This window comes from Tursiops truncatus, chromosome 21 (assembly GCF_011762595.2).
Source record: "Tursiops truncatus isolate mTurTru1 chromosome 21, mTurTru1.mat.Y, whole genome shotgun sequence".
In the NCBI taxonomy this organism is placed as follows: Eukaryota; Metazoa; Chordata; class Mammalia; order Artiodactyla; family Delphinidae; genus Tursiops; species Tursiops truncatus.
In genome coordinates, this window is record NC_047054.1 from 35117802 (window position 1) to 35140909 (window position 23108).

The window sequence follows — 23108 nt, forward strand, 5'->3', positions numbered from 1 at the left end:
ATCATAAATGGGTGTTTAATTTGGTCAAAAGCTTTCTCTGCATCTATTGAGATGACCATATGGTTTTTCTCCTTCAGTTTGTTAATATGGTGTATCACATTGATTGATTTGCGTATATTGAAGAATCCTTGCATTCCTGGAATAAACCCCACTTGATCATGGTGTAGGATCCTTTTAATGTGCTGTTGGATTCTGTTTGCTAGTATTTTGTTGAAGATTTTTACATCTATGTTCATCAGTGATATTGGCCTGTAGTTTTCTTTCTTTGTGACATCCTTGTCTGGTTTTGGTATCAGGGTTATGGTGGCCTCGTAGAATGAGTTTGGGAGTGTTCCTCCCTCTGCTATATTTTGGAAGAGTTTGAGAAGGGTAGGTGTTAGCTCTTCTCTAAATGTTTGATAGAATTCGCCTGTGAAGCCATCTGGTCCCTGGCTTTTGTTTCTTAGAAGATTTTTAATCACAGTTTCACTTTCAGTGCTTGTGATTGGTCTGTTCATATTTTCTATTTCTTCCTGATTCTGTCTTGGCAGGTTGTGCATTTCTAATAATTTGTCTATTTCTTTCAGATTGTCCATTTTATTGGCATAGAGTTGCTTGTAGTAATCTCTCATGATCTTTTGTATTTCTGCAGTGTCAGTTGTTACTTCTCCTTTTTCATTTCTAATTCTATTGATTTGAGTCTTCTCCCTCATTTTCTTGATGAGTCTGGCTAATGGTTTATCAATTTTGTTTATCTTCTCAAAGAACCAGCTTTTAGTTTTATTGATCTTTGCTATTGTTTCCTTCATTTCTTTTTCATTTATTTCTGATCTGATCTTTATGATTTCTTTCCTTCTGCTAACTTTGGGGTTTTTTTTTTTTTGTTCTTCTTTCTCTAATTGCTTTAGGTGCAAGGTTAGGTTGTTTATTCGAGATGTTTCCTGTTTCTTAAGGTAGGATTGTATTGCTATAAACTTCCCTCTTAGAACTGCTTTTGCTGCATCCCATAGATTTTGGGTCATCGTGTCTCCACTGTCATTTGTTTCTAGGTATTTTTTGATTTCCTCTTTGATTTCCTCAGTGATCACTTCATTATTAAGTAGTGTATTGTTTAGTCTCCATGTGTTTTTATTTTTTACAGATCTTTTCCTCTGATTGATATCTAGTCTCAGAGCGTTGTGGTCAGAAAAGATACTTGATACAATTTCAATTTTCTTAAATTTACCGAGGCTTGATTTGTGACCCAAGATACGATCTATCCTGGAGAATGTTCCATGAGCACTTGAGAGAAATGTGTATTCTGTTGTTTTAGGATGGAATGTCCTATAAATATCAGTTAGGTCCATCTTGTTTAATGTATCATTTAAAGCTTGTGTTTCCTTATTTATTTTCATTTTGGATGATCTGTTCAGTGGTGAAAGTGGGGTGTTAAAGTCCCCTACTATGAATGTGTTACTGTCGATTTCCCCTTTTATGGCTGTCAGTATTTGCCTTATGTATTGAGGTGCTCCTATGTTGGGTGCATAAATATTTACAATTGTTATATCTTCTTCTTGGATTGATCCCTTGATCATTATGTAGGTCCTTCTTTGTCTCTTGTACTAGTCTTTATTTTAAAGTCTATTTTGTCTGATATGAGAATTGCTACTCCAGCTTTCTTTTGGTTTCCATTTGCATGGAATATCTTTTTCCATCCCCTCACTTTCTGTCTGTATGTGTCTCTAGGTCTGAAGTGGGTGTCTTGTAGACAACATATATATGGGTCTTGTTTTTGTATCCATTCAGCCAGTCTGTGGCTTTTGGTGGGAGCATTTAATCCATTTACATTTAAGGTAATTATCGATATGTATGTTCCTATTCCCATTTTCTTAATTGATTTGGGTTTGTTATTATAGGTCTTTTCCTTCTCTTGTGTTTCTTGTCTAGAGAGGATCCTTTAGCATTTTCTGTAAAGCTGGTTTGGTGGTGCTGAACTCTCTCTGCTTTTGCTTGTCTGTAAAGGTTTTAATTTCTCCATCAAATCTGAATGAGATCCTTGCTGGGTAGAGTAATCTTGGTTGTAATTTTTTCTCCTTCATCACTTTAAATATGTTCTGCCAGTCCCTTCTGGCTTGCAGAGTTTCTGCTGAAAGATCAGCTGTTAACCTTATGGGGATTCCCTTGTGTGTTATTTGTTGTTTTTCCCTTGCTGCTTTTAATATGTTTTCTTTGTATTTAATTTTTGACAGTTTGATTAATATGTGCCTTGGCGTGTTTCTCCTTGGATTTATCCTGTATGGGACTCTCTGTGCTTCCTGGACTTGATTAACTCTTTCCTTTCCCATATTAGGGAAGTTTTCACCTATAATCTCTTCAAATATTTTCTCAGTCCCTTTCTTTTTTCTCTTCTTCTTCTGGAACCCCTATAATTCAAATATTGGTGCGTTTAATGTTGTCCCAGAGGTCTCTGAGACTGTCCTCAGTTCTTTTCATTCTTTTTTTCTTTATTCTGCTCTTCAGTAGTTATTTCCACTATTTTATCTTCCAGGTCACTTATCCGTTCTTCTGCCTCATTTATTCTGCTACTGATCCCATCTAGAGTATTTTTAATTTCATTTATTGTGTTGTTCATCGTTGCTTGTTTCCTCTTTAGTTCTTCTAGGTCCTTGTTAAATGTTTCTTGCATTTTCTCTATTCTGTTTCCAAGAGTTTGGATCATCTTTACTATCATTATTCTGAATTCTTTTTCAGGTAGACTGCCTATTTCCTCTTCATTTGTTAGGTCTGGTGGGTTTTTATCTTGCTCCTTCATCTGCTGTGTGTTTTTCTGTCTTCTCATTTTGCTTATCTTACTGTGTTTGTGGTCTCCATTTTGCAGGCTGCAGGTTCGTAGTTCCCGTTGTTTTTGGTGTCTGTCCCCAGTGGCTAAAGTTGGTTCAGTGGGTTGTGTAGGCTTCCTGGTGGAGGGGACTAGTGCCTGTGTTGTGGTGGATGAGGCTGGATCTTGTCTTTCTGGTGGGCAGGTCCACGTCTGGTGGTGTGTTTTGGAGTGTCTGTGGACTTATTATGATTTTAGGCAGCCTCTCTGCTAATGGGCAGGGTTGTGTTCCTGTCTTGCTAGTTATTTAGCATAGGGTGTCCAGCACTGTAGCTTGCTGGTCGTTGAGTGAAGCTGGGTGTTGGTGTTGAGATGGAGATCTCTGGGAGATTTTCGCCATTTGATATTACATGGAGCTGGGAGGTCTCTTGTGGACCAGTGTCCTGAAGTTGGCTCTCTCACCTCAGAGGCACAGCACTGACTCCTGGCTGCAGCACCAAGAGCCTTTCATCCACACGGCTCAGAATAAAAGGGAGAAAAAGTGGAAAGAAAGAAAGAAGGAAAGAGGACAATAGAAAATAAAATAAATCAGGGTAAAATAAAATAAAGTTATTAAAATAAAAAATAATTATAAGAATAAATTTTTGAGAAAGTAGAAAAAACAAACAAACAAAAAGGACAGATAGAACCCTGGGAGAAATGGTGAAAGCAAAGCTATACAGACAAAATCTCACACAGAAGCATACACATACACACAAAAAGAGGAAAAGGGGAAAAAATCATAAATCTTGCTCTCAAATTCCACCTCCTCAATTTGGGATGATTCGTTGTGTATTCAGGTATTCCACAGATGCAGGGTACATCAAGTTGATCGTGGAGCTTTACTCAGCTGCTTCTGAGGCTGCTGGGAGAGATCTCCCTTTCTCTTCTTTGTTCGCACAGCTCCCGGGGCTCAGTTTGGATTTGGCCTGCCTGTGCATGTAGGTCGCTGGAGGGCGTCTGTTCTTCGCTCAGACAGGACGGGGTTAAAGGAGCCACTGATTGGGGGGCTAGGTTCACTCAGGCCGTGGGGGAGAGAGGGGCACGGAGTGCGGGGCGGGCCTGCGGCGACAGAGGCTGCCATGACGCTGCACCAGCCTGAGGAGAGCCGTGCGTTCTCCCGGGGAAGTTGTCCCTGGATCCCAGGACCCTGGCAGTGGCGGGCTGCACAGGCTCCCCGGAAGGGGGGTGTGGATAGTGACCTGTGCTCGCACACAGGCTTCTTGGTGGTGGCAGCAGCAGCCTTAGCGTCTCATGCCCGTCTCTGTGGTCCGCGCTCTTAGCCGCGGCTCGCACCCGTCTCTGGAGCTCCTTTAAGCAGCACTCTGAATCCCCTCTCCTCGCGCACCAGGAAACAAAGAGCGAAGAAAACGTCTCTTGCCTCTTCGGCAGGTCCAGAGTTTTCCCCGGACTCCCGAGTAGCCGTGGTACACTAGTCCTCTGCAGGCTGTGTTCACGCTGCCAACCCCAGTCGTCTCCCTGCGCTCCGATTGAAGCCCGAGCCTCCGCTCCCAGCCCCGCCCGCCCAGGCCGGGGAGCAGACAAGCCTATCGGGCTGGTGAGTGCCGGTCGGCACCAATCCTCTGTGCGGGAATCTCTCCGCTTTGCCTTCTGCACCCCTGTGGCTGCACTCTCCTCCGCAGCACTGAAGCTTTACCCCTCCACCACACACAGTCTCCACCCGCGAAGGGGCTTCCTAATGTGTGGAAACCTTTCCTCCTTCACAGCTCCCTCCCACTGGTGCAGGGCCCATCCCTATTCTTTTGTCTCTGTTTATTTATTTATTTTTGTCTTACCCAGGTACATGGGGAGTTTCTTGCCTTTTGGGAGGTCTGAGGTCTTCTGTCAGCGTTCAGTAGGTGTTCTGTATCAGTTGTTCCACGTGTAGATGTATTTCTGGTGTATCTGTGGGGAGGAAGGTGATCTCCGCGTCTTCCTTTTCCACCATCTTCCCCCATCCCAAACATTTTAATAATAGTAATGTTTTCTGATGCATGAGCATGGAGTATTGTTTTCTATTGTGTCTTCAGTTTCTTTATCAATGCTTTATAGTTTTCTGAGTATAGGTCTTTCATGTCCTTGGTTAAATTTATTGCTAAATAGCTCGTTCTTTTCAATGGAATTGTAAATGGGATTGTTTTCTTAACTTTTCTTGCTGGTGGTTCATTGTTAGTGTGTAGAAACAAAACTGATTTGTGTATATTGATCCATATTTTGCAACTTTACTGAATTTATTTTTTAGCATATTTTTTGAAGTAATGTGAAAAATTGCAATACTAAAATCTCACAGTTTCTACTGCACCCCAGGTAATCCACAGGACCCAAGAGATGGTAGCTACTAATATACTCTTCCCACGGTGCCTCTTCATACCATGCGGACTCCGACAAGGAAAATAAGTATCACAACTTTGATTGAACGTGGTCTGGGTAAGTCTTAGCCTCTATAACAAAATTTGATGTCCATCTTATCTGATTTTCTGGCATGGTACTGATATGGTTGTCTAGAAAAGTAATTTACTTTCCAGTAATTTAAAATGTACCGAAAAGTTGCAATAATGGCAAAAAGTACTCACGTTTGCCACTTCACACAAAATGCACAGTGTGTTTTGCCCAAGGAACCAGCACATAACCCCTAAATGAAGAAATCCTGATGTCCACATTATAATTTAATACTCAGCCCCACTTCAACTTTCACCTACTCTCCCAACTGTATGAAAATGTCTTTATCCATCCTGATCCAGTTTTCTTTTTCTGGAACCATTACTGAGTTTCTCCCTCCTTTGGACAACCTTGATGGATTTGAAGCAGACAAGATGAGTATGGGATCTAGGTGGCCTTTCCTGTATGACTTTTTTCATTAAGAATGTTTTTAATGTTCATTTTTATAACAAATATCAGCGCTGCACTTTTTTCATTGTCATTAAAAATACAAAACACAACTTTAGCATTTAATTCACTTTACGTATACAGTTTTGTGGTATTAACTACCTTCATATAGTTGCATAAACCAGTTAACTAACATGTGTACCTCCTGTGTGCATGGCAGATACCCAGGAAATTGAGTAACACCCTGAAACGGCCCAAGACATCACCTTAAATACCGTCTTCATTTAAAAGGCCAAAAAAGGCTATAGTTGTTTGTCTACATTCATTTGATTGTATATGGTTTCCAATTGATGTTGTATAACTAGTTGTGGAGAAGTCATGGGATAGGTGGCTTCATTTCAGTTTGAATTCCCAAATTTAGTAGATTCTGCAGGCTTGATACAAGGTTTACAAACTTCATATTGGGTCAGGACATCCCATGGTGTAACTCATATTCACGGTTTGTTCAACAATTAAAGTTCTCTGTGATACGAGTTCATCCCAGAGTAATCCAGGTTAGTTTCTGTTATACATTTGTCCCAGGATGAAAGGACAAGAGAAATAAGACCTAATTTATAAAAGTGCCTTCAAACTAATTGATATTAAAGTGTAGTTGACCTACACTGTTGTGTTAATTTCTACTGTACAGCAAAGTGATTCATATATACAAACATACATATTTTTCATATTCCTTTGCATTATGGTTAATTACAGGGTATTGAATACAGTTCCCTGTGTTGTGCAGGAAGACCTTGTCTATCCATTCAAAATATTAATAGTTTTCATCTACTAATCCCAAACTCCCGATCCATCCCTCTCTGCTGTCTTCACCTTGACAACCACAAGTCTGTTTTCTATATTCGTGAGTGTGTTTTTGTTCTGTAGATAGGTTCATTTGGGTCTCATTTTATAATCCACATATAAGTGATATCATATGGTATTTGTTGTTCTCTGTCTGACTGACTTCACTTTGTATGATAATCTCTAGGTCCATCCATGTAGCTGCAGATGGCATTATTTCATTCTGTTTTATGGCTGAGTAGTATTCCATTGTATATATGTACCACATCTTCAACATCCATTCATCTGTTGAGGGACATTCAGGTTGCTTCCATGTCTTGGCTATTGTGAAGAGTGCTGCTGTGAATGCTGGGGTGCACGTATCTTTTCGAATTATAGTTTTGTCTGGATGTGTGCCCAGGAGTGAGATTGCTGGTTCATATGGTAATTCTATTTTTAGTTTTTGAGGAACCTCCATACTGTTTTCCATAGCGGCTGCATCAATTTACATTCCCACCAGTAGTGTAGGAGGGTTCCCTTTTCTCCACACCCCTTCCAGCATTTATTTCTAGACATTTTAATGATGGCCATTCTGACCACTACGGGGTGATAACTCACTGTAGTTTTGATTTGCGTTCTCTAATAATTAGCGATGTGGAGCATCTTTTCACGTGCCTCTTGGCCATCTGTATGTCCTTGGAGAAATGTCTATTTAGACCTTCTAAAATTCTGCCTATTTTTTGATTTTTTTCTCTTTTGAGTTGTATGAGCTGTTTGTATATTTTAGAATTAAGCCCTTGTTGGTCACGTCATTTGCAGGTATTTTCTCCCAAACAGTGAGCACAGGTTCTGGAACAACTGGATACCCACATGCAGAAGAGTAAAGTTGGACCCTTACCTCCCCCCACCTCATATACAAAATCAACCAAAGGCCTAGATGCAAAATGGACCAAAGGCCTAGACGCAAGAACCAAAATTAGAAAACTCCTAGAAGAAAACATGAGAGTAAGTCTTCATGACCTTGGATTTGGTCATGATTTCTTAGATCTACCAAAAGCACAAGCAACAAAAGACAAAATAGATGAATTGGACTTCCTCAAGATGAAAAACAGTTGTGTATAAAAGGAGCAAGGAATAAGATAATCCACCATCCAAAATGGCCCAAGATGTTTGCAAACCATGTATCTGATAAAGGACTGTAGCCCAGCAGCCAAGCCCCCGGTGGTCCAGGGGAGTGTCTGTGTGGCCCCTCCCGTCCTTGGTGATCAGGGGATTTCAGGCCCCACAGCACCCGAGGGGTGGACACGGGTCATCCTCAGCACCCTCAGGGAGTGAGTGCTGGATGGTTTTGAGCCCAGATGCACTCCCATTACTGCCCTCAAAGGCTGAAGGCTTCGGCATGCCTCCAGAAGGACACAGAGTATTTGCAAGTCTCTGAGAACCAAGAGAACAGTCTTCACTTTTCTGAAAGGGCATCTTATTATTTCACAGCATGACCATTTTCAATCTGGCTCTCAGGGGTGCCCTCCCACCTCCCTGATTTCTCTGAGAGTGGCCATGGGGGGTTGGCTGTCCCCAGTCCCCACACCAGGTGACAAGGCCAGTGGGGCCAGACCCTGGTGGTCCTTAGCTTCGCTGGAGACTAACCCAGACTCTCAGCCTGCGATTGAACGTGGACGCCCCTGCTTCTCCCCGTCACCAATTCTCATCTCCTCCTCTGTCTGTCTTTCTCTTGCTTTTCAGTCTCAGATTTACCTGACAGCCACCACTCACAGCTCCCAAGGAGCCCAGTGATCTCTCCTGGAAGGAAAGGTTCTGGAAAATCAGAGAGAGAAATAAAGGATGCAGCTGATTCCCGCCTTGTGCTGACGCCCAGGAGGGTGAGGAGAGTGAGTGTTTTCTCATTAGAATTTTAAATCCTCCAAGTAATAGATCATTGCGGGGGGGCATCCAGTGTTCTCCTGCTCGTTCTAAGAATGTCATTCCTGGATTTTAATGTGGTAAATAATTCATATTATAAATATGCAGAGGGGGCGATATCCATTCAAAAATGTTAGAGGTAACTCCAAGGGATTTACAACAAACAAGGACACAGAACCCTGTGTCCAGACACTGGCTGTGAGGCTCCTACCCTGAGCCGCAGTCCCCTGGAAGGCGGAGTGGCCATGACTCTCCTCCCGGTGGTGAGCCTACACAGGCACATCCCACGTGGGACCACTGTATCGCAGAATCTTAGAGTGGCCGATGGCAGGCAGCTGGCTAGAGATGCGGACAAGAGAAAACCGCCCAGCAGCCTTGGACAACCCTGGGGTGAGGCCTTAGGAAGGGCCAGTGTCAGAGCCTCAGAGATAACCTGAAGAGAGTTCAGGCTGTTAAGGACATCGTCAGAGATGCACTTAGGGACATATTCAGGACCTTACTTATGGACAGGATCAGGGCATTATTTAGTGACAGCTTAGACTATAAGGGCCTAAGTTAGGGACAGTGTCAGTGCTTCACTTAGAGATAACGTGAGAGCCTTCGTTAGACACAGTTCAGGCTGTTACTTAGGGATATCTTCAGGGCCTTAGAACCAGCATTATGGCCATAATTAGAACCAGTGTCAGGGCGTTAGTTAGGGCCCAAACTAGGGTGTTAGTTAGGGAGTCAGGTCATTAGTTACAGACGGTGTCAGGGTTTTAGGTAGGGACAGCAGCAAGTCCTTAGTGAAGAAGAGTGTCAGGGCCTCACTTAGGGGCAGCATCAGGATGTTAGTTAGGGAGAGTCAGGACATTAGAATTTCAGATTCTGAGGTAGAGACAGCATCAGCGCCTTAGTTAGGGACAGCGTCAGAGACTTACCTAGGGACATATTCAGGGCCTTAGCTATGGACAGGATCAGGGTGACACAGAGGAACACCTAAGGGTATTAGGGACATCTTCAGGGCCTCAATTAGCGATAACATCAGGGTATTAGTTAGGGAAACAGGCCATTATTATAGATTGTGTCAGTGTCTTACGTAGAGAGAGTATCAGGGCCTTAGTTAAGGACAGCATCAGAGACATACTTAGGGACATATTCAGGGCCTTAGTTATGGACAGGATCAGGGCGTTATTGAGAGATACATGAGGCTATTAGGGACAGCATCAGTGTGTTAGGGAAAGAGTCGGCTGTTATTATAGACAGTGACAGTGCCTCAGGTAGAGAAATCATCACAGGTTAGTTAGGAAGAGGGTCAGGGCCTTGGTGAGGGACAGGGTCAGGCCAACAGTGAGGGACATCTAAGTCTATTAGGGACATCGTTGGGGCCTTAGATAGGGCCAGCATCAGGGCCATAGTTAGGACCAGTGTCAGGGCGTTATTTAGGGACAAAATTAGGATGTTAGTTAAGGAAAAAGCCAGAAAATTAGTTACAGTGTCAGCTTCTCAGGTAGAGACGTCAAGGTCTCAGTGAGAGCATCAGCATCTCAGGTAGCAGCTGCATCAGGCCATTACTTACAGACAGTGTCAAGGCCTTAATTAGGGAGAGTGTCAGGGCCTCAGAGAAAAACTTGAGGGCCTTAGTAAGAGACACTTCAGGCTGTTCGTTAGGGACATCATCAGGGCATTAGTTATGGACAGGGTCAGGGTATTAGTGAAAGACAGCTCAGGCAATTAGGCACACCATCAGGGCCTTGGGTAGGGGCAGCGTCAGGGAGTAGTTGGGGAAAGAGTGAGGCCGTTAGGTAAAGACCGACTCAGGACCTTAGTTAGAGACAGTGTCAGGTTCTTTGTTAGGGACACTGTCATGGCCTCAGTTAAAGATAACTTGAGGGTCTTAGTTCGAGATAGTGTCAGGGCCTTAGTTATGGACATCTTTAGGGCCTCAGTTAGAGGTAATTTGAGGGCCTTAGTAAGAGACATTTCGGGTCATTAGTGACATCGTCTGGAACTTCGTGCCATCTTCAGTACATCATTTATGGGCCGCATCAGGGCATTAATGAGGGACAGCTCAAGTTATTAGGGACCGTGTCAGGGTCTTAGTTAGGGAATGTTTCGGGACCCTTGTTAGGGAAAGAGTGAGGCCAGTAGTTGAAGACAGACTCAGGGCCTTAGAGACAGCCTCAGTCCTTAATTACGGAGAGTGTCAGGGCCTCAGTTAAAGATAAGTTGAGGGCTTTTGATAAGGACAGCCTCCAGGCCTCAGTTAGAGACAGGCTCACGGGCTCGGGACTAAATTCAGGGTCTTAGTTAGGGACAGCATCAGGGATTTAGTTAGCATAAGAGACTCGACATTAGCTAAAGACAAGGTTCGGTTAAGGTCTAGGAATAGCGTCAGGAAATGACGTAGGGATAGTGTCAAAACCATAGCTACTTAGAGCATCAGTGCCTAATTTAGAACCAGTGTCAGGGCTTCAGGTAGGGACAGCGTCAGATCCTGACTTATGAGAGTGACAAGGACTGAGTGAGGCCTAGAGTCAGTGCCTTAGCTGGGGACAGTGTCAGGGCATGACTTAGGAGCAGCATAAGGGCCTTGGTAGGAACAGCTTAAGGGGTTTGTTAAAGACATTCTCAGGGCCTCTGTGAGAGACAGCCTCACAGCCTCATGTAGGGACAGCGTCAAGGCTTACTTTGGGACAGTTTCAGGACCTTAATAAAACATGGGCCAGGATATAATAAGCTCAGGATACTGTCAGGACTTTAAATATTGACGGCAGCAGGGCCTTAGTTAGGGACAGTGTCAAGGCCTTAGATAGGACTACCATCTGGGTCTCTGTTAGGTACCGTGTCAGGGTCTGTGTTAGCAAGAGTGTTAGGGTCATAGTTATGGACAGTATCAGGTGCTGATTTAGGATGAGCATCTAGGCCTTAGTTAGGGACAGTGTCATGGCCTTGGGACTAAATTCAGGGCCTGAGGTATTCACAGCATCAGGGCTTCAGTTAGCATAAGAGGCAGAAGAGTTGCTCCGGACAGGCTTAGGGTAAAGTTTAGGGATCGTGTCAGGAAATGCCCTAGGGATACTGTCAAAACCTTAGTCACTGAGAGTATCAGGGCCTTAATTAGAACCAGTGTCAGGGCTTCAGGTAAGGACAGCGTGAGAGCCTGACTTACAGCCACAGGGACTGAGTGAGGGCTAGAGTCACACCCTTAGCTGGGGACACTGTCAGGGCACGATGTAGGAGCTGCATCAGGGCCTTTGTTGGGTCAGCAACAGGGTCTTAGTTAAAGACATGATCATGGCCTGAGATGGTCACAGCTTCAAGGCCTGAGTTAGGGATAGCTTCAGGGCCTAAGTTAGGCACAGCCTCAGTCCTTCACTTAGGGACAGAGACAGGGCTTTCTTAGGGATAGTGTCAGGACCTTGGTTAGAAATGGGTCCGATTCTGAACTCAGGATAGTGTCCGAATTTTAGTTATTGCCGGCAGTAGGACCTATATTAGGGACAGTTTCCGGGCCATAGTTAGAAACAGTGGCAGGGCCCTAGTTAGGACAAGTCTGGGCCCTAATAACGGAGAGCATTAGGGCTGCTGTGAGGATAAGAGGCAGGAAATTAGCTCGGGAGAGAGTCAGGTTCCAGGCTAGGGATAGTGTCAGGAAATGAGCTGGGATAGCGTGAAGACTTTAGTTATTGAGAGCATCAGGGCCTTAGTTAGGACCAGTGTCAGGGCCTTAATCAGGACCAGTGTCAGGGCTTGATGTACGGATAGCATAAGAGCCTAACTAAGGTATGGCAACAGGGCCTAAGTGAGGCCTATCTTTAGGGCCTGAGTGAGGGACAGTGTCAGGGTGTGACTTAGGAGTAATATAAGGGCCTCTGTAGGATCAGCATTAGGGTCTTCGTTAAAGACATTCTCAGGGCCTCTGATAGGGACATCCTCAGGGCCTCCCTTAGGGACACTGTGAGGGCTTACTTTGGGAGATTTTCAGGACCTTGGAAAGACATGGGTCAGGATATTAGCTCAGGATAATGTCAAGACTTTAGATACTGATGGCAGCAGGGCCTTAGCTAGACACAGTGTCAGGGCCTCAATTAGGACTAGCATCTCGGCCTCTGTTAGGTACCGTGTCAGGGCCTGAGTTAGGAATAGTGTTAGAGCTTGAGTGAGGGACAGTTCTGGGCCACATTTAGGAAGAACATCTAGGCCTCAGTTAGGGACGGTGTCACGGTCTTGGGACTGAATTCAGAGGCTGAGTTAGGCAGAGCAAAACGGCTTCAGTTAGCATAAGAGGCAGGACAGTTGCAAGGAACAGGCTTAGGGTAAAGTATAGGGATCGTGTCAGGAAATGACCTAGGCGTAGTGTCAAGACCTTAGTCACTGAGAGTATCAGGGCCTTAATTAGGACTAGTATCAGGGCTTCAGGTAGGGACAGCGTCAGAGCCTGGCTTAAGGAGAGTCACAGGGCCTGAGTGAGGCCTAGCATCAGGCCCTTAGCTGGGGACACTGTCAGGGCACGATGTAGGAGCTGCATCAGCACTTTGTTGGGTCAGCAATAGGGTCTTTATTAAAGACATGATCAGGTTCTGAGTTAGGTACAGCCTCAGGACTTCACACAGGGACAGCGACAGAGCTTTATTAGGGACAGTGACTGGACCTTGGTTAGAAATGTGTCAGTTTATTAACTCAGGATAGTGTCCGGAATTTAATTTTTGCCGGCAGCAGGGCCTATATTAGGGACAGATTCCGGGCCACAGTTAGAGACAGTGTCAGGGCCTTAGTTAGGACTAGTCTGGGCCTCTGTTAGGGAGAACATAAGCGTTTCAGTGAGGATAAGGTACAGGAAATTATCTCGGGACAGAGTCAGGTTCCAGGCCAGGGATAGTGTCAGTAAATGAGCCAGGGATAGCGTGAAGACCTTAGTGATTGAGAGCATCAGGGCCTTAGTTAGGACCAGTGTGAGGAGCTTAATCAGGACCAGTGTCAGGGCTTGATGGAGGGACAGCGTCAGAGCCTAACTAAGGTATGGCAGCAGGGTCTAAGTGAGGCCTATGTTTAGAGCCTGAGTGAGGGACAGTGTCAGGGCATGACTTAGGAGTAGTATAATGGCCTCTGTAGTATCAGCATTAGGGTCTTCATTAAAGAACTTCTCAGGGCCTCTGATAGGGACAGCCTCAGGTCCTCCCTTAGGTACAGCGTCAGGGCTTACTTTTGGAGAGTTTCAGGACCTTGGAAAGACATGGGTCAGGATATTAGCTCAGGATAATGTCAGGACTTTAGATATTGACAGCAGCAGGGCCTTAGTTAGACACAGTGTCAGGGCCTGCGTTAGGACTAGCATGTGGGCCTCTTTTAGGTACCGTGTCAGGGCCTGAGTTAGAAGTAGTGTTAGGGCTTTAGTGAGGGACAGTTCTGGGCCAGATTTAGGAAGAGCATCTAGGCCTCAGTTAGGGACAGTGTCTCGGCCTTGGAACTAAATTCAGGGCCTGAGTTAGGCACATCATAACGGCATCAGTTAGTATAAGAGGAAAGACTGTTGCCCTAACTGCTGGGCTCCCGAACATTTCCTGATGGCTGCTGAGTGGTGCGATGACACCCCTGCCAGGTTCCCATCCCCATGGGGATGTGGGCCTTCTGCTCTGAGGTCTCAACGGCTGGCTTGCTCACACTTTCATGGTGTGGGGCCCTCTGGTGTGAGTTCACTCCTGCCTGGATCCCATAGCCTCGGTGCTCCGGGCCGCATGCTGGGGGTTCCAACTGCTGGATTCCTCACCTTTTTATTCCGTGGGCCCTCTGTTGTTAGGCTCCACCTGCCTGCCTCACTCCCAGCCCCTTGGTGATGTGGGTCCTCTGGTTTGAGGCCACATGAGCTGGGTTCCTCATCTTTCGATGATGTGGATGTGGCCCCATTGGTGCGAGTACACTCCTGCCAGGTTCCCATCCCCATGGGGATGTGGGCCTTCTGCTCTGAGGTTCCAAAGTCTGGGTTGTTCAGTTCCATGATGTGGGCCCTCTGGTGTGAGTTCACTGCGGCCTGAATCCCGTAGCCTCGGTGCTCTGGGCCACCTGCTGGGAGGTGCCAACTGCTAGATTCCTCACCTTTTTTATTCTATGGGCCCTGAGCTGTGAGATTTCTCCAGCATGCCTCACTCAGAGCCCCTCGGTGATGTGGGTCCTCAGGTTTGAGTCCACGTGTGCTGGGTTCCTCACCTTTCGATGGTGTGGCCCCACTGGTGTGAGGACACTCCTGCCTGGTTCCCATCCCCTTGGTGATGTGGGCCCTCTGGTGGGAGTCTGATCCTGGCTGCGTTCCTCACCCTTCTGTGAGGTGGGCCCTCTGCTGTGAGGTCACTCCTGCCTGGCTGGCACACTTCGCCTTGGCGACGTGGGCCCTCTGGTGGCAGTTGGAGCCTGCCGGGGGCCTCCTCCCCTCGGTGATGAGGGCCCTCTCGCGTCAGGCCCTAACTGCTGGTCTCTCCGCATTTTCTGAATGTGCCCCCAGTGGTTCGAGGACAGTCCTGCCAGGTTCCCGTTCCCGTGGGGATGTGGGCCGTCTGGTCTGAGGTCCCAGCGGCTGAGTTACTCACAGGTTCATGATGTGGGCACTCTGGTGTGAGTTCACTCCGGTCTGGATCCCGTAGACTCGGTTCCCTGGGCCGCCTGCTAGGAGGTTCGATCTGCTGGATTCCTCACCTTTTTAAATCTACGGTCCCTCTGTTGTGAGTCTACTCCTGCCGGCCACACTCCCAGCCCCTCGGTGATGTGGGTCCTCTGGTTTGACGCCACGTGTGCTGGGTTCCTCACCTTTCGATGATGTGGCCCCACTGGTGTGAGTACACTCCTGCCTGGTTGCCATACCCTTGTTGATGTGGGTCCTCTGGTGAGAATGTAATCCTGGCTGGGTTCCCTAACCTTCTGTGTGGTTGGCCCTGTGCTGTGAGGTCACTCCTGCCTGGCTGGCACACTTCATCTTGGCGACGAGGGCCCTCTGGTGACAGTGAGAGCCTGCTGGGCGCCTCCTCCCCTGGGTGATGAGGGCCCTCTGGCGTCATGCCCTAACTGCTGGCCTCCCCACATTTTCTGATGTGCGCCTAGTGGTGCGAGGACACTCCTGCCAGGTTCCCATCCCCACGGGGATGTGGGCCTTCGGCTCTGACGTCCCATCTGCTGGGTGGCTCACAGTTTCACGATGTGGGCCCTCGGGTGTGAGTTCATTCCGGCCTGGACCCCGTAGCCTCCGTGCCCTGGGCCGCGTGCTGGGAGGTGCCAACTGATGGATTCCTCAGCGTTTTTATTCTGTGGGCCCTCTGTTGTGAGGCTCCTCCTGCCTTCCTCACTCCAAGCCCCTTCGTGATGTGCGTTCTCTGATTTGAGTCCACGTGTGCTGGGTTCCGCGTCTTTCGTTGACGTGGCCCCACTGGTGTGAGGACACTCCTGCCTGGTTCCCATCCCCTTGGTGATGTGGGCCCTCTGGCGAGAGTCTTATCTTGCCTGGGTCCCTCAGCGTTCTGTGAGGTGGGCCCTCTTCTGTGAGGTCACCCCTGCCTGGCTGGAACACGTCACCTTGGCGACGTGGGCCCTCTGTTGGCAGCTGGAGCCTGCTGGGTGCCTCCTCCCCTCGGTGATGAGGGGCCTCTGGCTTCAGGACCTAACTGCTGGGCTCCCCACATTTTCTGAGGTGTGCCCAGTGCTGCGAGTACACTCCTGCCAGGTTTCCATACCCATGGGGATGTGGGCCTTCTGCTCTGAGGTCCCAACTGCTGGGTTGCTCACAGTTTCATGATGTGAGCTCTCTGGTGTGAGTTCACTCCGGCCTGGGCCCGATAGCCTCGGTGCTCCGGGTCGCTTGCTGGGAGCTTCTTCCAACTGCTGGATTCCTCGCCTTACGTATTCTATGGGCCCTCTCTTGTGAGGTTACTCCTGCCTGCTTCACTCCCAGCCCCGTCGTGATTTGGGTCCTCAGGTTGGTCGCCACATGTGCTGGGTTCCTCACCCTTCGGTGATGTGGCCCCACTGGTGTGAGGCCACTGCTGCCTGTTTTCCATCCCCTTGGTGATGTGGGCCCTCTGGTGAGAGTCTGATCCTTGCTGGGTTCCTCACCCTTCCGTGAGGTGGGCCCTCTGCTTTGTGGCCACTCCTGCCTGGCTGGCACACGTCGCCTTGGCGACGTGGGCCCTCTGGTGTTAGTTGGAGCCTGCCGGGAGCCTCCTCCCCTCGGCGATGAGGGCCCTGTGTCGTCAGACCCTAACTGCTGGGCTCCCCCCACGTTTTCTGATGTGCGCCCAGTGGTTCGAGGACACTCGTGGCAGGTTCCCATCCCCAAGGGGATGTGGGCCTTCTGCTCTGAGGTCCCAGTTGCTGCGTAGCTCACCGTTTCATGAAGTGGAACCTGTGGTGTGACATCACTCAGACCAGGATCCCATAGATTTGGTGCTGTGGGCCACATGCTGGGAGATTCCAAATGCTGGAGTCCTCACCTGTTTTATTCTATGGGCCCTCTGGTGTGAGGCTACTCCTGCGTGCCTCACTCCCAGTCCCTTGGTGATGTGGGTCCTCTGGTTTGAGGCCATATGTGCTGGGTTCCTCACCTTTCGATGGTGTGGCCCCGCTGGTTTGAGAACACTCCTGCCTGCTTCCCATCCCCTTGGTAATGGGGGCCTTTCGGTGAGCGTCTGATCCTGCCTGGGTCCCTCAGCGTTCTGTGAGGTGGGCCCTCTGCTGTGAGGTCACTCCTGCCTGGCTGGCACTCGTCGCCTTGGCGACGTGGGCCCTCTGGTCGCAGTTGGAGCCTGCTGGGAGCCTCCTCCCCTGGGTGATCAGGGCCCTGTGGCGTCAGGCCCTAAGTCCTGGGCTCCCCATATTTTCTGCTGTGCGCCCAGTGGTGCGAGGACACTCCTGCCAGGTTCCCATCCTCAGGGGGATGTGGGCCTTCTGCTCTGAGGTCCCAACGGCTGGGTTGCTCACGGTTCCATGGTGTGGGCCCTCTTGTGTGAGTTCACTCCGGCCTTGATCCCATAGCCTCGTGGCCCTGGGCCGCCTGTTGGGGGAGGGTCCAGCTCCTGGATTCCTCACATTTTTTATTCTGTGGGCCCTCTGTTGTGAGGCTACTCTTGCCTGCCTCAGTCCCAGCCCGTTGGTGATGTGGGTTCTCCGGTTTGAGGCCACACGTGCTGGGTGCCTCACCTTTCGATGATGTGGCCACACTGGTGTGAGGACACTCCTGCCTGGTTCCCATCCCCTTCGTGATGTGGGCCCTCTGGTGAGAGTCTGATCCTGGCTGGGTCCCTCAGACTTCTGTGAGGTGGGCCCCCTGATGTGAGGTCACTCCTGCCTGGCTCGCACACGTCGTCTTGGCGACGTGGGCCCTCGCGTGGCAGTTGGAGCCCGCTGGGCGCCTCCTCCCCTGGTTGATGAGGTCCCTATGGCTTAAGACCCTAACTGCTGGGCTCCCCACGTTTTCTGATGTGCAGCCAGTGATGCCAGGACACTCCTGCCAGGTTCCCATCCTGCTGGGGATGTGGGCCTTCTGCTCTGAGGTCCCAGCGGCTGGGTTGCTCACAGTTCCATGGTGTGGGCTCTCTGATGTAAGTTCGCTCCGACCAGGATCCCATGGCCTCTGTGTTCCTGGCCGCCTGATGGGAGGTTCCAACTGCTGGATTCCTCACCTTTTTTATTCTATGGGCCCTCTGTTGTGAGGCTGCTCCTGCCTGCCCCACTCCCAGCCCCTTGGTGATGTGGGTCCTCTGGATTGAGGCCACATGTGCTGGGTTTCTTACATTTCGATGATGTGGCCCCACTGGCGTGAGGACACGCCTGCCAGCTTCCCATCCCCTTGGTCACGTGGGCCCTCTGGTGAGAGTCTGATCCTGGCTGGGTCCCTCACCCTTCTGTAAGTTGGACCCTCTGCTGGGAGGTCATTCCTGCCTGCTTGGCACACGTCACCTTGGCGACGTGGGCCGTCTGTTGGCAGGTGGAGCCTGCCGGGAGCCTCTTACCCTCGGAGATGAGGGCCCTCTGTCGTCCGGTCCTAACTGATGGGCTCCCCACATTTTCTGATGTGCGCCCAGTGGTGCGAGGACACTCCTGCCAGCTTCCCGTCCCCTTGGGGACGTGGGCCTTCTGCTCTGAGGTCCCAAAGTCTGGGTTGCTCAGTTCCATGATGTGGGCCCTCTGGTGTGAGTTCACTGCGGCCTGAATCCCGTAGCCTCGGTGCTCTGGGCCACCTGCTGGGAGGTGCCAACTGCTAGATTCCTCACCTTTTTTATTCTATGGGCCCTGAGCTGTGAGATTTCTCCAGCATGCCTCACTCAGAGCCCCTCGGTGATGTGGGTCCTCAGGTTTGAGTCCACGTGTGCTGGGTTCCTCACCTTTCGATGGTGTGGCCCCACTGGTGTGAGGACACTCCTGCCTGGTTCCCATCCCCTTGGTGATGTGGGCCCTCTGGTGGGAGTCTGATCCTGGCTGCGTTCCTCACCCTTCTGTGAGGTGGGCCCTCTGCTGTGAGGTCACTCCTGCCTGGCTGGCACACTTCGCCTTGGCGACGTGGGCCCTCTGGTGGCAGTTGGAGCCTGCCGGGGGCCTCCTCCCCTCGGTGATGAGGGCCCTCTCGCGTCAGGCCCTAACTGCTGGTCTCTCCGCATTTTCTGAATGTGCCCCCAGTGGTTCGAGGACAGTCCTGCCAGGTTCCCGTTCCCGTGGGGATGTGGGCCGTCTGGTCTGAGGTCCCAGCGGCTGAGTTACTCACAGGTTCATGATGTGGGCACTCTGGTGTGAGTTCACTCCGGTCTGGATCCCGTAGACTCGGTTCCCTGGGCCGCCTGCTAGGAGGTTCGATCTGCTGGATTCCTCACCTTTTTAAATCTACGGTCCCTCTGTTGTGAGTCTACTCCTGCCGGCCACACTCCCAGCCCCTCGGTGATGTGGGTCCTCTGGTTTGACGCCACGTGTGCTGGGTTCCTCACCTTTCGATGATGTGGCCCCACTGGTGTGAGTACACTCCTGCCTGGTTGCCATACCCTTGTTGATGTGGGTCCTCTGGTGAGAATGTAATCCTGGCTGGGTTCCCTAACCTTCTGTGTGGTTGGCCCTGTGCTGTGAGGTCACTCCTGCCTGGCTGGCACACTTCATCTTGGCGACGAGGGCCCTCTGGTGACAGTGAGAGCCTGCTGGGCGCCTCCTCCCCTGGGTGATGAGGGCCCTCTGGCGTCATGCCCTAACTGCTGGCCTCCCCACATTTTCTGATGTGCGCCTAGTGGTGCGAGGACACTCCTGCCAGGTTCCCATCCCCACGGGGATGTGGGCCTTCGGCTCTGACGTCCCATCTGCTGGGTGGCTCACAGTTTCACGATGTGGGCCCTCGGGTGTGAGTTCATTCCGGCCTGGACCCCGTAGCCTCCGTGCCCTGGGCCGCGTGCTGGGAGGTGCCAACTGATGGATTCCTCAGCGTTTTTATTCTGTGGGCCCTCTGTTGTGAGGCTCCTCCTGCCTTCCTCACTCCAAGCCCCTTCGTGATGTGCGTTCTCTGATTTGAGTCCACGTGTGCTGGGTTCCGCGTCTTTCGTTGACGTGGCCCCACTGGTGTGAGGACACTCCTGCCTGGTTCCCATCCCCTTGGTGATGTGGGCCCTCTGGCGAGAGTCTTATCTTGCCTGGGTCCCTCAGCGTTCTGTGAGGTGGGCCCTCTTCTGTGAGGTCACCCCTGCCTGGCTGGAACACGTCACCTTGGCGACGTGGGCCCTCTGTTGGCAGCTGGAGCCTGCTGGGTGCCTCCTCCCCTCGGTGATGAGGGGCCTCTGGCTTCAGGACCTAACTGCTGGGCTCCCCACATTTTCTGAGGTGCGCCCAGTGCTGCGAGTACACTCCTGCCAGGTTTCCATACCCATGGGGATGTGGGCCTTCTGCTCTGAGGTCCCAACTGCTGGGTTGCTCACAGTTTCATGATGTGAGCTCTCTGGTGTGAGTTCACTCCGGCCTGGGCCCGATAGCCTCGGTGCTCCGGGTCGCTTGCTGGGAGCTTCTTCCAACTGCTGGATTCCTCGCCTTACGTATTCTATGGGCCCTCTCTTGTGAGGTTACTCCTGCCTGCTTCACTCCCAGCCCCGTCGTGATTTGGGTCCTCAGGTTGGTCGCCACATGTGCTGGGTTCCTCACCCTTCGGTGATGTGGCCCCACTGGTGTGAGGCCACTGCTGCCTGTTTTCCATCCCCTTGGTGATGTGAGCCCTCTGGTGAGAGTCTGATCCTTGCTGGGTTCCTCACCCTTCCGTGAGGTGGGCCCTCTGCTTTGTGGCCACTCCTGCCTGGCTGGCACACGTCGCCTTGGCGACGTGGGCCCTCTGGTGTTAGTTGGAGCCTGCCGGGAGCCTCCTCCCCTCGGCGATGAGGGCCCTGTGTCGTCAGACCCTAACTGCTGGGCTCCCCCCACGTTTTCTGATGTGCGCCCAGTGGTTCGAGGACACTCGTGGCAGGTTCCCATCCCCAAGGGGATGTGGGCCTTCTGCTCTGAGGTCCCAGTTGCTGCGTAGCTCACCGTTTCATGAAGTGGAACCTGTGGTGTGACATCACTCAGACCAGGATCCCATAGATTTGGTGCTGTGGGCCACATGCTGGGAGATTCCAAATGCTGGAGTCCTCACCTGTTTTATTCTATGGGCCCTCTGGTGTGAGGCTACTCCTGCGTGCCTCACTCCCAGCCCCTTGGTGATGTGGGTCCTCTGGTTTGAGGCCATATGTGCTGGGTTCCTCACCTTTCGATGGTGTGGCCCCGCTGGTTTGAGAACACTCCTGCCTGCTTCCCATCCCCTTGGTAATGGGGGCCTTTCGGTGAGCGTCTGATCCTGCCTGGGTCCCTCAGCGTTCTGTGAGGTGGGCCCTCTGCTGTGAGGTCACTCCTGCCTGGCTGGCACTCGTCGCCTTGGCGACGTGGGCCCTCTGGTCGCAGTTGGAGCCTGCTGGGAGCCTCCTCCCCTGGGTGATCAGGGCCCTCTGGCGTCAGGCCCTAAGTCCTGGGCTCCCCATATTTTCTGCTGTGCGCCCAGTGGTGCGAGGACACTCCTGCCAGGTTCCCATCCTCAGGGGGATGTGGGCCTTCTGCTCTGAGGTCCCAACGGCTGGGTTGCTCACGGTTCCATGGTGTGGGCCCTCTCGTGTGAGTTCACTCCGGCCTTGATCCCATAGCCTCGTGGCCCTGGGCCGCCTGTTGGGGGAGGGTCCAGCTCCTGGATTCCTCACATTTTTTATTCTGTGGGCCCTCTGTTGTGAGGCTACTCTTGCCTGCCTCAGTCCCAGCCCGTTGGTGATGTGGGTTCTCCGGTTTGAGGCCACACGTGCTGGGTGCCTCACCTTTCGATGATGTGGCCACACTGGTGTGAGGACACTCCTGCCTGGTTCCCATCCCCTTCGTGATGTGGGCCCTCTGGTGAGAGTCTGATCCTGGCTGGGTCCCTCAGACTTCTGTGAGGTGGGCCCCCTGATGTGAGGTCACTCCTGCCTGGCTCGCACACGTCGCCTTGGCGACGTGGGCCCTCGCGTGGCAGTTGGAGCCCGCTGGGCGCCTCCTCCCCTGGTTGATGAGGTCCCTATGGCTTAAGACCCTAACTGCTGGGCTCCCCACGTTTTCTGATGTGCAGCCAGTGATGCCAGGACACTCCTTGCAGGTTCCCATCCTCCTGGAGCTGTGGGCCTTCTACTCTGAGGTCCCAACGGCTGGGTTGCTCACAGTTCCATGGTGTGGGCTCCCTGATTTAAGTTCACTCCGACCAGAGAGCCCCACACCATGATAGTGTGAGCAAGCCAACCGTTGGGACCTCAGAGCAGAACGCCCATATACCCATGGGGATGGGACCCTGGCAGGAGTGTCCTCGCACCACTGGGCGCACCTCAGAAAATGTGGTGAGCCCAGCAGTTAGGGCCTGACGCCAGTGGGCCCTCAGCACCGACGGGAGTAGGCTCCCAGCAGTCTCCAATTGCCACCAGAGAGCCCACCTCACCAAGGCGACGCGACGTGTGCCAGCCAGGTAGGAGTGACCTCACATCAGAGGGCCCACCTCACAGAAGGGTGAGGAAACTAGGCAGGATCAGACTCTCACCAGAGGGGCCAAATCACCTCGGGGACGGGAACCAGGCAGGAGTGTCCTCACTCCAGTGGGGCCATACCTTCGAAAGGTGAGGATCCCAGCACATGTGGCCTCAAACAAGAGGACCCACATCACGACGGGCCTGAGAGTGAGGCAGGCAGGAGTAGCCTCATAACAGAGGGCCCATAGAATAAAAAGTGTGAGGAATCCAGCAGTTAGAACCTCCCAGCAGGCGGCCCAGAGGACCGAGGCTATGAGATCCAGGCCGGAGTGAACTCACACCAGAGGGCCCACATCATGAACGGTGAGCAAACCAGCATTTGGGACCTCAGAGCAAAAGGCCCACATCCACATGGGGATGGGAACATGGCAGCAGTTACCTCGCACCACTGGGCGCACATCAGTATATATGGGGAGCCCAGCAGTTAGGGCCTGACGCCAGAGCGCCCCAATCACCGAGGGGAGGAGGCTCCCAGCAGGCTCCAACTGCCACCAGAGTGGCCACGGAGCCGAGGCGATGAGTGCCAGCCAGGCAGGCGTGACCTCACAGCAGAGGGCTCACCTCACAGAAGGGTGAGGAACCCAGCAAGGATCAGACTCTCACCAGAGGGCCCACATCACCAAGGGGATGGGAACCAGGCAAGAGTGTCCTCACACCACTGGGGCCACACCATCGAA

At 51.0% G+C, this 23108-nt stretch overlaps 1 long non-coding RNA gene across 1 annotated transcript; it reads right to left on the reverse strand.

Moving 5' to 3' along the window:
- Window positions 1-751: 751 nt before the first annotated feature.
- On the reverse strand, window positions 752-21852 carry LOC141277519 (uncharacterized). The gene is made up of 2 exons (XR_012329029.1): window positions 20991-21852; window positions 752-20902 (listed from the first exon to the last, which is right to left on the reverse strand). It is a non-coding gene; the product is annotated as an uncharacterized lncRNA (long non-coding RNA).
- Between the last annotated feature and the right edge of the window lie 1256 nt (window positions 21853-23108).